Source organism: Thunnus albacares, chromosome 18 (genome assembly GCF_914725855.1).
Source record: "Thunnus albacares chromosome 18, fThuAlb1.1, whole genome shotgun sequence".
NCBI lineage: Eukaryota > Metazoa > Chordata > Actinopteri > Scombriformes > Scombridae > Thunnus > Thunnus albacares.
Window position 1 is genome coordinate 11,194,403 of NC_058123.1, and position 15,590 is coordinate 11,209,992.

Below are 15,590 nucleotides of genomic sequence, written 5' to 3' on the forward strand. Positions count from 1 at the left end.
CGCAGACCCTAGAGGAATACTTTTTGGCATATCTCACAGGTGCTTTATTCTATCATACCAATTTTTTCATTACTTTGCCAATCAATTTGTTCCGAATAACTTCATATAATTGTTTTCTGTTTCTGTTTTGATTAGTGCTTTTTAAAAATACCAAGGTATTGGGGTACAGGGCATTAGCTATACTGACGTTAGCCGTTAGCCCGCTAGCTATAGAGATAACTGCTAACGTCAGTATAGCTAACGCTAACAGCAGATTAGCAACAGTAATGTTACATAACTTGCTAATACACAATATATGTACCTTGTGTTTAGAGGGTATGGGGCTATTAAAACTCACCTGGAAGAAAACACGAATGCTTTCAGTCCTATTTAGAACATGGGGTAGTGGTGCACTTGTGGCCCCTTGTGGCCGAAATGAGTATTACAACAACAAACACTTAAAAAAATCTTGACAAAAAAAATATTTTTTCACCTGCTACTTTCACAGATGATGAAGAAAACAAAAACAAAACTCTGCCCTCTTGTGGCTGAAACAAGTATTACAACAAAAAACACTTAGAAAAATCCAGACAAAAAAAAAAAAATTCACCTGCTACTTTCACAGATGAGAAAAAAAGCCCTCTTGTGGCCCGAAATGTGTATTTCCTGGCAAAACTTTTTTTTTTTTTTTTTCTGTTTCAGAAGAGAAAAGAATTTCTCTCTAGAAAAAAAAAAATTCTCACTTGCCTTTAATAAGTTAATATTTTGCTATGATGGTTGTTTCTTACAATAGTTTATTCTCCAGGAACCCCAGTCAGTAGTCCTTGTATGTTAAATATGTTGGTAGGATAATAGACTCACAGGTCAGTCTCTAAATGCTTCGCTCATAGAGACTGAGGACAATCTCCCAGATTTTGTTGTTAAAACTAGTAGGAAACAATTAGAGAGTTTAAAGAAAAAAAAAAACGGCATTGCAGAATCAATCCAAAGTCTTTAGGGCGACCCTTCATACTGGGGCAGTGACATGCAGTTCACTACAGAGGAGAACGGGTGGGAGAGCATCATTTCTGGTAAGGCTTGACAAAATGTAGGGGGCGTAGGTTTGTTAGCAGCCTTTCTCGCTGCCATTCAAGCAACTACTGTGCATTTAGAAATCCCCAGACTTTGGTGGACAAGATCTCTGAATGTCTGGTATCGCGAGACTTGTAGGAGGAGGGTTAATGCAGCTTTTATAAAAGAGCAGCCAAAATTGAAGCAGCAGAGATTGAAATATCCTAACTTAATTTTCTATTGGCATTATCGACAAAACCAGGTACAAAAGCCCATTCTGCCAATTTTTCTCTGAACTGCTCAATTTCTTTCTTCCTTTTTCTTAATCTCCAATAAACAGTAAAGACAATGAATGTGTATGATAAGACTACTTTCTCATGGTTACGCTCCATGACTATGCAGCTCCGTTGGTGGTTGCTCTCAAGCGTGACTTAGCAATACTACTGGGGGTGAACTTCAGGGAAAAAACTAAGTCCTCTGTCAGCTCAGAGAGAAAGCAGATCCTTCCTTACTGATTCCTCTTTGATGAGAACAGCATTTGACTATGTTTTTAACTCGAACATTAACCAGACCAAGGAGGAGAGCAAATGGAAATATCTTGAGTTCAACCCCCCTATGGTCCTCACTCTTTCTTGTTCCTTTCTTTTATTTATTTAGTCTTATATATTGAAAATGTGTCTATAACAGATATCAACAAACAGGAAATGACTAATAAGAAACAGATGGAAACCAATGTGATAATTGGATCTGTGCTTTATTTTCTGTGTATAAGAGATTGTCTCAGACCATTAGGGCTCATGGTACACTACACTTTAAATTCAAACTATGCAAAACTTGTAAAACTTGAATTTCTGCCAAAAGTACACAAGTTTTTGGCCCTTGTATACCCATTGTAAACCCAGATCTAGATTTTTTTAAACTTCTTTTTCTATTAGGGAACTCCATGAAGTGTAAAGGCAAATGGGCATGTATTAGGCAAATGCCAAAAAAGCAAGTTTAAGCTGGTCAATCCCTTGTTTATTAATTCCTAATTCAGATTTTGATGGTTGCATGGGAGCATGTGAGTATAAATTAGCACACTATCTTCAAAGTCAACCTCCAGTCCCCCCTAGGCAGGCGAAAACAACAATCTGACACATGGGCATCAATTAGCGGTGTCTTCAGTCTCCTCCTTCCTGGGGATCTATCTCCCCTCTGACCTGCTGACAGGACCAGGAGCTTCACTTCACTCTACAAAGGGCCAGAACAGGGTGTCGACCCTTTGACTCCGTCAACATGGAGTCAGAGCTTCAGTTACAGCCTGGCTACCCACTCTCTGTCTCCCATAGACACACATTACAGCAGTGGCAAATCCTTCTTCTCTGGCGAGCATAGCCATGCACAACACTGAATATTTGAGCCCTCATGACATGTAATGCCATTTAATATGCTTTAAATTAAATTCTGCATCCCAGACTTTCTGAATTCATTTTAAATTTCCATGAAATTAATATATTCCTATCCGCCACAAAAATGTATTCAAGGCAAAGGACTTGAGACAGGCTGCTGTCCATTTTAAACATTTTTATTCATGTTTTTGTTGCATTTTGTTGCAATCTGACACTTTACTTGAGTCTCTCAATTCTGAGTGTGTGAATACAATTTACCTTTTGAACCTAAAAGAGACAATTCTCAATACAGTACTGTCACACTTTATTTAATGCTCAGATCATGGCACACTCGAGACAGACATACAAGCTGCTGCTGCTGAGGAGCGAGCCCCGAACACTGGTGCGAATACTTCTTCATCTCTTTCTTACCAACCTCTAGTAGTTGTTTTGACAAAGGTTCTATCAACTATCTATTAACTATCAACAATCTATCAACCCATTTTGCATAATGAGTACTTTTACTTTTGATACTTTAAGTTAATTTTGCAACTACTTCTGTACTTTTACTTAAGTAGGATTTTGAATGCAGGACTTTTACTTGTAATTGAGTATTATACTGTGGTATTTCTACTTTTACTGAAGTTAACGATCTCAGTGCTCCTTCTACCACTGCTCAAAACCCAAATGGCAACTACCACAGTTTGAAGTATCTTAAAGTGCAATACCGCTGACAGCTGCTAGATGCTCCCACTGACTCCCATTCAAAATGTGTCAATTTCTCACTAGAAATACTAAGTCAATAATGTTTTGTCATTATGGTCTCAATCGCTAAATTTGGCCCCTCTAATTAGTGTGCTGGTGGTCATTTTGGAAATTATTGCTCCATTAATAAGATTTGAAGACTTACATTAGCTTTGATGTCAGTCATGGGTGTCCATTGACAGTTTGGGACTTGCACTGAGACAGACTATTGTTGCAATATTTCAGTATGTTTAATACAATACCAGTGTGTTAGCATAATTTAGCTAACATTAGTCCATGTTCGTATCTGGTGTTCACAGTAAGCTAGTGTGGTAGTGAGGCATATTTCAATAACGTGAAAGGCAACAACTCGCACTCCTTATTTGGAAACTCCTGGCTCCAAACGGGAAAACTGCAACTCTGGGCTTCAAACTGCCTCCAATGCAAAGTAATGGGTGATGTCACTCTTTGCTACATCCATCTATACAGTCTATGCTCAACACCTGTCACTATGGTGACACAAAATGATTATTAACCATTCCCTCCAGGAAACTGATTGATTGATTTGATTTATTGATTGGGACAGTGTGTAGTTTTAAACATTAAAGATGCACTGCACCGGAGTTAGCTCAAAGCTAATTTGCATCCGTAGTCCCCCACAATCAAAACATACAACAGCACAACAACACAAAAAAACAAAACAAAAATAAAACACACAGAACACACCAAAAATTATGCATTGGTCAGACAGCAAAGATGGACATAATCTACCTCAAAAATAAAAATGGGCACTTTCACGCCCAAAAATGAAACTATATTTTTATGTTAATGAATTTATTTCAGTGGCATTATTAATGGCATTTTATTTGGTGCTAATGTTTATTTAATAAAGGCTTATAAATGGAACTCAAGTATAGTATGTTCTTTTTTATATAACTTTGGTTATATATAATGGTTCTCATGTTCAGAAAATAGATTAAAAAACTGAAATATAGTTGTTTCTGTGATATGCAGTATGCTTTTTTTATCAAAGGAAGTGTTTACATATGAGTCTTCATTGGTAGTAGTTTTTTTTGCTTGCAATTTTTTCCCATTTCCCACAATGTTACCGCAAAAAGAACACCTCAAATATCACAAATTGTATCACAATTTTTGAGAAAAACCACTGCAAAATCCAGCATTTTGGCCACAATAATCACAAAAAAAATTTGCGGAATCCTGGAGGGACTGATTTATTGTCTGAAATCTTGATTTGCTGCTCACTACTGAGTCGACTACTGACTGTCGGTCGTATAGGGAGTAGTGAATGGGTGAAAGAGGGAGTGATTTTGGACAAAGCCATAGTTTTGTTCCTTCCTGTGTCCCTGACAAAACTAAACAGCTTGTTGTTGAAGTTAAGTCAAAAGTCAGAAGCCATTGTGTTGTAAAGTTCTGCTCTGTATGGCTTTGACTGCCTGACAATGACAGGAATGTGATTTCTGTCAAAGTTTGTTCCCGGACCCTGGTGTCAGTATATAAAATTGGTGGGGGCTTCGCTCAGTGGAATGGATTGTTTAAAGAATGATGAGTGCCAAAACTGTACTGCAGTCACTCCCTGAAGGCAGTTTCAAACTAGTTTTCCCTTAAAACGTTATAGCATGTAGCCTTTGATACCGTGAGAATCTGCTAATGACAAATGAACTGCCATAATGACTTTTCCCTTGTATCCCAGTAGACAGACATACTTTCACGTATGTCAGTAGGCATGTACACAAGTGCGCACACTTGCACAGTTGTTTCTAGCATGTGACATCGCATTCCTGGCATATTCACATAGCTATTGTGATTGGAGGATATCATATTCTCCTCAGAGTGCAGTAATTTCTTGGCGTGACATTTGACATGACAACATTGTAGAGACGGGAGGAGACCGGAGTGGGGGTCACGCTGGGGACCACCGAGGTCGATTTCTAAAGTTCGGTTCACAATTTAGCACAAGATAGTGCTGTGCGTGATCCATGCCTCAAGCAGCATGCGTCCCATTGTTTTTTAATTTTTTAAAAATCGATCATCGAACCCCCCGGTCACTGATATTTCAAGAGTTGCTTTACAGTAGATGACTGTAGCCATCCACCACCTTTCAACAACTTATCATGATTTACAAACTGGAGACAAACCTCAAACTGTGCTTCAGTATTTCTTGCGAGCAACAGAGAATCCAGACAACAAAAGCAGTAATTCTTATGTCTCAATCACTAACCATGGCTTTAGACATATTAGAAGGGAACTTGCGCAAAATTCATAGCAGAAACAAACTCCCAATAGGCCTTTTTCATGTTAAAACATTTTAACTTGTCACAGTAGGAAAAGCACAAGTGTAAATAATGAAATGAATGATGGTCACGGCTTACTGTGACACCTCTATAAAACAGAGCCATTGTTAATGTTATTAGTAACACCTGTGCTTTTCCTACTATGACAAAAATGTCTGCTATAAAAAAAGGCATATTGTGTTACAAAAAGGCTTTAAGACTTGGTTGAAATAATTACCAAGTAAAACAATTGTATGTAGTAGGTAAGAGGACTGAAGGCGTAGATAAGCAGTCAGTCTACCAACCATATAAACATCAGAGTTTAACATTTTAGCCACAGACTTTAATCGACAATAATCCAACGCTGGGGAAACGCTGAGTCCAGTATCATCTGCAAAATAAGAAAATGTATCTTTTACATCTTAAAAATGGCTCATTTACTGTATTTTCTTTCTAAGAGGCTTTGAACCACTTCCACTTCCTCCTGCATTAGAAAGAATAATTATGTGTTAAATTCATTATATATTATATTATATTTATCTGCTTAGTAAGTGACAGAGTTTTATAACAAGACTGTATGAAAAATGCAGTTTTACTCACAATATCATATATTAACTTACAGAACTTTCTATTATTATATACAGTGCTTTGTGTTGCAGCTACTCAACAGTGAGTTTATGGTATTTTCCCCCATATGGTTTCAGTGTAATACTATAGTGACTGTTTAAATTGTATAGGGTATGCTCCTGACTTTTATTACATTCTATTTTACCAATTCAGTCTGTCCATCCTACCCAGAGGCTCTCCAAAATAACAGGGAAGAGATTTGTTTACCAGTTGGCTGTCACAGGTGGTAAAGCTGAGTACTGTCAGCGAAACATTCATAACACACCCACATCAGGGACTCTACACCATATGTAGCAGTAATGTACAGTGAACAGCATATTCCTTTACAGTCAAAATAGAGACAAGGAGTTTTAACTTTGCTGGCAGTTTACTTTTTGTTTGCGAATACCTTTTTTATACCAGTTAATTTTAAACAGATTTAGTTTTGCTTATTGTGGCAATAGGTCTCCTATGGTGAATATTAATTCAGGGTCTGAGAGGGGCTCAAATGCTCCAGTTCAGACCCTCAAGGGGTCACATCTCCTCAGGTATATGCTGTGATGCTCACAGGGAATATCTGGTGTGTGCCTGTTTGTATGTCTGCGTGTGTTTGACCCTTCTATACTCTACCACCCCCTTGAGTAACCAGATGATGATTAAGATCATAAGGTCTCCATGCGCCCTCATCATGTTCACTTTGACTTGACTTTTTCAACCTCAGATCCCATGTTTCAGGGTGAACATCAGTTGGCCTCTGCCCACAAGTCATCTGGTCAGGATTATTAGCTGGCACTGCGTAACTCGTCTGTGAACCTGTGTATCATCAACACTTGAGGCACTTTTACATTGTATAAATTTAAACTGAGAAAACACTGCCTTGAATACTTCATCACTCCTGTTGAGAAAATAAACCAAATGTTAAGCATGAGGTCATCTGTGCTGCTGATTCATCAGCTGTTCCCGCTCTCTAGATACTTATCAGAAATCTCGTAACTGAACAATGTTGGTCAACAATCAAGCTGGTAGTTTAATCATACTAACAATAAAAGTTTCTACATCATGCTCAAGTTAAAGGGTGACTGCAAGCTCACTTCCTCTGTGTATACTGTAAGTGTGTGTGTGTGTACGTGCAAACATAGACGTGGTCACGCATGTGTGTCTGTGTGGACTTTCTTACCGTACAGCTGGGTTTTAGAACCTCTGGAGGGGTCCCATTGTTAAAGACTTCCTGCAGAAATCTACCGGGGAGAACAGAGGAAAGGGAGGATCACACAAATGATGGAGGCTAAATAGAAAAAGAACATTTTCATTTTTGGCATAAAAAAATAACAACTGTTAGTTTGTGCATTAGTTAAACAATAAGTGAATCAACCCACACATTTTATTGTAACAATGAAACTAAAACTAAAACTTAACCTGCAGTTGTAATCAAGCTAACTCTAGATTTAGATTTAGCTTGAATTGTTGTAAGAAAAAATTTGAGTCATTTTTTTCTGCATCTGGCTGGTCCTGAGACAACGACTTCATTCAGCCGAATGCACGTGATAAAACACTTCCGTAGTCCGTTGACTGATCAGTGTCCTAGATACAAGGCTTTCAATACATGTATTCAAGCCTCTGCTGTGAAGTGAAATTACTCGTTGGTCAATCGAATTATATACTGTAGATGTATTGCCTCATTGTTATGTTTATTATTCATGTCAATGGGAATGGGGAAATGGCAAAGCACTTCCCGTAATTGTGCAGAGTTGGAGCAGATGTTGAAAGAGACATTATTTTGTTGCTTTCTTTCTTTAACTTCATTATTCTTCATCTGTCACTCTCTTTCTTGTTTTGTATTCTTACGGTTGTGGCTGTGTCTCTGGCAAACAGTCATATTTATAGCCCACCTGGCCCCGGACCAAGCGTGCTCATGTCCTTGGATGTGCTGCTATTATAATAGCACTGTGAATTGTCCGGAGCTTCTGTTTCACCTTCAAGTTTACAACAATATCAGCTACAGAGAAATTTGCAGATGTATCCTTTTATTCTGCAATTATTTAGGCCTCCTCTCCTATCTCGTTTCTCATTATTGCAACAATCTGCGAGAAAATTGGGAGGATCTTCATTTTAGGCCTTTACACACGATCCCAAAATTGTGATTCTGCTTTTTCTCAGCCTTCTAGTATTCACTTGGGCTTTCCGAATATCACAAGCTATTAAATATAATTATATTTTCTCAGCCATTATTCTCCAGTGAGATGCAGTGTAGTGCCCTATTGAGAGATTCAGTAATTCACTTACTGCAGTGCAGTGGTAAGTGACTCCCCTAGTTCTCTCTGTGGGGGTGTTGTCTTAAAAGACTGTGTGCATGTGTGTGTGTGAGTGCGTTCTTGTGCATTTATATAGAGGGGGGCACTGAGGGTCAACCCTTTGCCCACTCCAGAGACAGGAAATGGCTCCAATATGGGTCTGAGCGTGGCCTCCTTTAAAACTCTGGGGAGTGATTTAAGCTTCTTGTCAAGACCAGAACTCCAGCATCAGTGAGCAAAAATGTACAAAGTGAAAAATACAGATGTTTTGTTCGGGCCATTTGAAACCATAGATCTCTGCTAGGCTTCACAGGGACCCAAAGGTTTATTAATCGTGTCAGTGGGGAAGCAGATGATGAGCTGATATGTCAGAAATAATTTATGTCCAATCTAATATTTATATTTTTAAAAGATGGTGGTTTTTCAATGGATGGAGCTCTAACTTCTGCTTATTTTCATGCTTTTAAAGACTTTTTATTGGAATCTAGTAACATGTATTTAGTGTGTTTGTGTGTTTAGGCAAAAAAAAACAGAAATCATTTTTTTCTTTCTTTTCTTTTCTTATCTTATCGTTATCGCCCTTCTTATATTAGTTTTTTTTTCTTTTTTGTTTTGTTCTTTCGATTTTCTTCATTGGGAGGGGGTTGATGTAACTGTATGTGTACGTACAGTTCCACCTCACATGCGTATCTGTATATGTATGTATGTGTATACATTCTTTTAGTTGGATCTCAGATTAATATTATGCTGAATTAATATTATTTATATTATATTATTTTTAATATAAGTTTCCATTAAGGAAATCTAAATTTTAAAGGAGCTGTGGGTGAAAAAAATTCAGATTCTGTCCCTAATGTATTATATTTCAATGAAAGTCGATGCGTTAACAGACAGTAGGCAAGCAAAAATGAACTGTGCTTGAAAAAAAGGCAGTATCTAATTAAATCTTCATTACCATTTTCAGCTCTGTTTACATCTGTCCACACAGATTTTAGCATGAAGACATTTGCCACGAGACTATTTCCAGGCCTGATGCTTGTGCATCTTGTCATCTTGGACTGCGTGCAAATATGCTACCTAGATGGTCAGAGTGTCGGTCGACTGCCTGGCTGTGATGGTAGTACAAGATGGTTGTTTATACAGAGCATATTTCCAACTGTCTGGGGAAACATCTCTCCAAGGAATTTTTAGAGCCACACTTAAGGGCTCTTTAACGTCAGAAAGGAAGACAGTGTTTATTACTTGTAGCCTGTTTGTGATGTGTTAGTACTTTCTTGGCAGAATTCGCCTAAGATGAACAAAAGATTATTTAACTAATCTGTGTGATGCAAACAGTTCATATATTCACAATACACAATATTCAGGGAGATGAATGTATTTGCTCAACAGTGGTGGAATATAACTGAGTACTTTTACTCAATTACAAGTAAAAATTTGAGGTACTTTACTTGAGTATTTCCATTTTATGCAACTTTATACTTCCACTGCACTACAATAAAATGTGAAATATTGTACTTTTTACTCCATTAGGCCTACATTTACTTGCCAGCCATAGTTGCTAGTTACTTTACAAATAACGATTTTACATACAAAACGTAGGATGAGTTTATAAAATATGTTGCATTGCTCCACCTTGACAAACTACAACAATAAAATGCTTATCACACATAGATTCATCAGTATTGACTCAATGACATAATAGCATAATTCTTACAGGGGCTGTTCTACATTGAGTACTTTTACTTTTGATACTTTAAGTATAATGTCATATGTTTACTTAAGTAACACTTTGAATGCAGGACTTTTAATGGAGTATTTTACTGGCAAAAAGAAAGGTAAACATACAACAAAGTATAACATAGGAAAATGTTGTGAACAATAAATTATTAAATTGGAAAAAATGTGTAAGAAATATTTATAGAGTAAAAGGTTATCCTAAATATTCTCTTCAGAATGGAGATATGCAGATGCTAGCTCTTAACAAAATAGCTGAATAAGGTATCACAGGCGTGTATATGTACTGTAGCTTATGTACAGTTATATCACATTTATACCACAACAACAAAAACAAAGCTTCAGCTTACTTTGAGCAGAACCCTCCCAGGGCCTCACAAAGCAGGATTAGTGGGTTAACTACCTTTCTTTACTGAAGCTTTTAGGTGTCACGAAACGGCTCAAGTTCAAACGGAAAACGACCCCCTTCACCATCCAGCTGGTAAGAAAATGGAGTCACCATTCCTCCCAGTATGGATAAAACTTATATTCACATTAAAGTGATATGTAGGTATTCAAGAGCACTATTGCCATACCATTGCTCTCTCTAAATAGCATGTTAGTTGCTGGCAATTTAGCTTAATAATAAATACAATTTAGTCAACTGTTGCATATTTATTTCGCTCAAATTAATATTATTCAGTAGGGCTGCAACTAATGATTATTGTCATCATCAATTAAACTGCCAATTATTTTCTTGATTAATCATTTAGTTTATAAAATGTATTTGCTTGTTTTGTCCACCCAACAGTCCAAAACCTAAATATTTCTAATCTACTGTCACATATGACAAAGAAAAGCAGCAAATCATCACATTTTAAAAGCTGAAACCAGAGAATATTTGACCTTTTTGCTTGAAAATTGAGAAAAAATCAAATGATTATTTGATTACCAAAATAGTTAAAGATTAGGTAGACTAATCGATTAATTGACTAATCATTGAAGCTCTTTTATACAGTGACTGACTGTATACTGACTGTATACTGTAGCTCTGGAGAGCATGGGCTGACTTGACAAAAAGAAATTCTTTTTATAGACCTTTTAATTATAAAAAGAGAGAGAAAGAAAAATGTATCTGCTCACTGAATATGAGACTGGTCTCAGACTTCCATCATCAATAAAGCATCAATTTTTGTTCAAACCTTTTTATCTCCACTGTCTGCAGGAAATAATCCAGCTGAACTCTCTGCTTCAGCTGCAAAACAATGTTAGTACTTATACTGTATGTTTTTCACCATATCTTTTATACTATAATATTTTTTGTGAAAAAGAACACAAATGTTAAATGTTAAATGCACTCTAAATCACTAAATATTTTTAATGTCAGCCAGATATATTTACCTTAATAATAAATCCACATCCACTTATTTCAGTTTGTTTTAGTATGTAATTATTGTGATGTTTTCCACTATTTTTATTGCTTCTTTTTATATCAGAGATTTATGCTTATGTTCTGTATATTTAACCTCACTGAATCACTTCTTGGTGCTGCTATGACCTCATTTCCCCACAAGGATCACCAGTTTCATTATGATCTGTTGTTGTTGCTGAATGTGATCAGAGGCTTGTTTCAAAGCTCCTCATGTAAATAAGCTAATATCCTATAACAGCCTGAATAATTGAACTCACATCCTGAGACACACACACACACACACACACACACACACACACACACACACACACACACACACACACATCACCAAGAGCAGATGTGTGTCACAAATGGTTTGCATTCAGAAACTGAACATTATAGAACAATGTTTATCTAACTGAGACTCTCATAACATAATAATGAGTCTTATTGAAAAGTTTGGAAGTACCTTACTCTTCTTTTTCAGTCTTGGAAGATTTTCTTGTTTTCAGGGATTCAAATCTTGAATCTTTCACACAATTCCTTCTTTCAGCTCAGAAATGTTGTAAAAAAAAATCATTCAGAAACTTTTCCATATGTGTGATTTTCTTTATTTTGTACAAACTTTAAAACCTCATATTTGAGGAAAGGAAAATCAAAGCAACAAACTGAGTAGTCATGTGTTCCCACAGCATGTTTCTGTCTGTCTGTATGTAAATTTATCACAGCTTGGAGAGATTGAGTTCCTGATACCTGACACAAGTGACCATACAAGGACAGCTACATCTCCCAAGGCCAGTGTGGGACTCCTCCTCACTGACAAATTGAATGCAGGCTCACCACTTGCAGCAGCAACAGCCACAAACTTACAGTTTTCAACATTGATATTGATATGATACACAAATTCCACTGAACAAATTACCTTTGTTATTATCTTTGTCTGTCTCTGTCACTACTGTAATTTACTTCAACAGTTAATTGCTGTAAAAAATTATAACAGTATTCTGCTGTAGACTGTGATGAACAGTTTCTTACTGTAAATGTTACAGTAAACAAATGAATAGTTTTCCTCTTATTCATATTAAGAAAAACAACAATAAATTGCAGATGTATACTGTAAATAACAATGTGTCTTCAATCAAAACCATTAACATCTGGCACAAAAGAGGATGAGACAAGTCGCAGCTTTGAGGAACTGGACATTTATTCAAAGGCTTTCAAATATATCAAGTATATTCAAGTATGTTTGAAAAAATAATTCTCCAGGCTCATGTCCTTTCAAAGGGGGTCGATGACCCACAATGTAAAATGTAAACTGCCAGCAAAACTACTGTTAAAAAAATATAATAGCGCAAACAGATTGAAGGATGAACAATTTGTAATGCCTTCAAACGTCCTCCATTATAAATAGCAGAAGGTCATCATCCAGACTTCCAGGCTCACAGCTCACTGAGCAAGAAAGAAACAAGGATGAAAATCATGCACAGAGTGAGAGAAAGGGAAATGAAACAAATGGGAGTGATAAACATTTTAAACAAGGACAACTAACTTCCCTTGTTGAAGTGACGTGTTGATGTTCTTCAGAAGAGTGGTGATGAGAATTCACGGTCAGCTTTCCTGTCTTCTTAGGAATTCATTTGTTAATTCCCGGCTGGCTCTGTTTTCCTCTCAGAGATAATCACAATGAAAACAACTTATAACAAATCACCTAATATGTCCCATGGTTTAGTACAGCTTGGCAACAAACTACAGTATCTTTGCGGCAAACTGCAGCTTAGAAACACACTTGGGTTGAGCTAAGATAACCAATATAACCATTCTGTCTTTTGGGGTCCAGCAGCAAACATGTCTTAATCAACTTGGCTACATATATGAATAAACTTCAATTATATTGTGCTTTAGAAAGTAGGCTATTATTAATTATGAAATGCAAGTAGGATAAACAAGGTGTACGTATAGACCAGGCTGGACTAACATTAGTATTCACTGATGTGTAGTTCAAGAGAAAACAACCATCCTAAAATAATCTTTAAACTAGATTTACAAGCAGCAGTGAGAATAATGTTTAAATACCAGTAATACAAACTTCCAACTGAAGAATACTACCTGAAAAAATGCTCTTTTGTGCCTGCAAGGTGCTTGCTAGGATTATACCAACTGAATGTTAGCAAAAATTAAACGTAGTCACCAATTGGGTAACCAGATGCACAAATGCAATTCTATTTCATCAGTATGATGTTACTGACTCTTTGGTTTGATTCCACGAAGGAGGATGAACAATGATTGTATGATGTCGATGGTTGCATGTGGCTTTACTGCAGCAGCGAAAATGAAAAAGCTGTATTTTACCGTCAAATCTTACAGTAGCTACTGTTAATGTCTGTTCTTGGTTTTGGCTCCAAAAAGCATAACATTTCACAGTATTTTACTGAATTTAGAAAGAACAGTACCTTACTGTTAGAATTTGGCTGTATTTTTACAGCAATTTATTACAGTGTAGAACAATTTTATATTTTGTGCAATTTTGCAGTTTTTTTCTATATACATACATTAGAAAGAAACATGTCAGCATGTGTGTTCTTTAATGACATGGAAAAGATGTAGATCACAATTGCTCTTAAGATGGAAGCACAGGACATTCAACTCATGAATTAATGTAAAACATGACGTTACTCTGGGAATTAGGGATCATGCAATATGAAGTATGTTACTTTTTGTGTATTGGGATAGGATTATAGGGTTTCTGCAGAGAAGAAGCACCTGCAATTTAATGGCCTCTGCAGTATTTTTACAGCCATGCAAGACAATACTGCATTAATCACTGGTATTCCAGACATGAAAACAGTTCAATGGGGCCTTTCACTGTTACTACTACTTATTGGACCTCCTTTCACATCTGCTATTGTTGCTCTTCCTGATATGTACTACATAGTCACCATAGTATGCACTGTACTACACAGAAAAACATCCAGCCTTTATGTACATGGCCGTACTATTAATTGTTTTTGTTTTTTTTGCTATTTATAGTACTAGTCAAAGGTTTGGACACACCTACTTATTCAAGGATTTGTGTTTCATAGTTTTAATGTCTTCAGTATTGTTCTCCAACGTAGAAAATAGCAAAAAATAAAGAAAAACCCTTGAATGAGTAAGAGTGTCCAAACTTGACTGGTACTGTATTTTATGCCTTTTTGCATAAAATTACCAATGAGCATGTTCTAGTTCTGTAGGTAAAACACAAACAAACATAGCATATCTGAGATATTACATACATAGTTATATGTATTTCCATTAAAACCTCAGTTTCTTGTGATGTGTAACAAGGGTCTTTTTTTGAACGGAAGACATGTAGACATAATAGCAGGAAAAGCAAAGGACAAATAATTATGGCTGCACTCAATTACAGTTCCAAAGCCCCTGGTGCTGTGCATGCTGGATCATTAATATTATAGATTACACCTGTGCATTCCCTGCTATACAGCAAAATATCAGCCATGAGAAAGATCTATAAAACCCACTGGCAATCCAGCCTGTGTCCATGGGTTTTGCCCAAAGCTTGCCACTACTTCCTTTGTGACGAGTCCAATCACAAAGGAAGGAGGATATGGGAGGTACGTGAGGTGAAGTGGAGGACATTTGGCAATTTATCTGCTACGTCATCATCAACAGTGGACCTGTGCCAACGATGAAGCGGTCGTGTAGCTCAAGCCAACAGTATGCAGCCTAAGAGGTAATATATAGAGAGAGAGTATATACACAGCACAGAAAGTCATAAAAATCATAGAAAATAACACTGATGTGATGTCTGAACATAAATGAGCTGGTATTTAGCTTTGTTGAGGTTATTTAAAGTTTGTCTTCAGATCATTATATAATCTATATTTTTTTTTTGTCAGTGGTTACAATGTGCCCTCCTTAATCCCACCAACAAAACAATTAAATAAATAAAAAAACCCAGACATTTTCCTGAAGAAGATGTTCCTGCGCATCCTCTTTTAAAGGAGCATTCAGCAGCGTCAGTTTCAAGGAAAGGGAGAGGAGAGGAAGACATCTATTTCCTGCACGCAGCCTGCCATCTTGTGCTGACAGTGTGTATTACACAGTGTCTGGTAGCTTTTTTGTCTCAATAAAATGTATA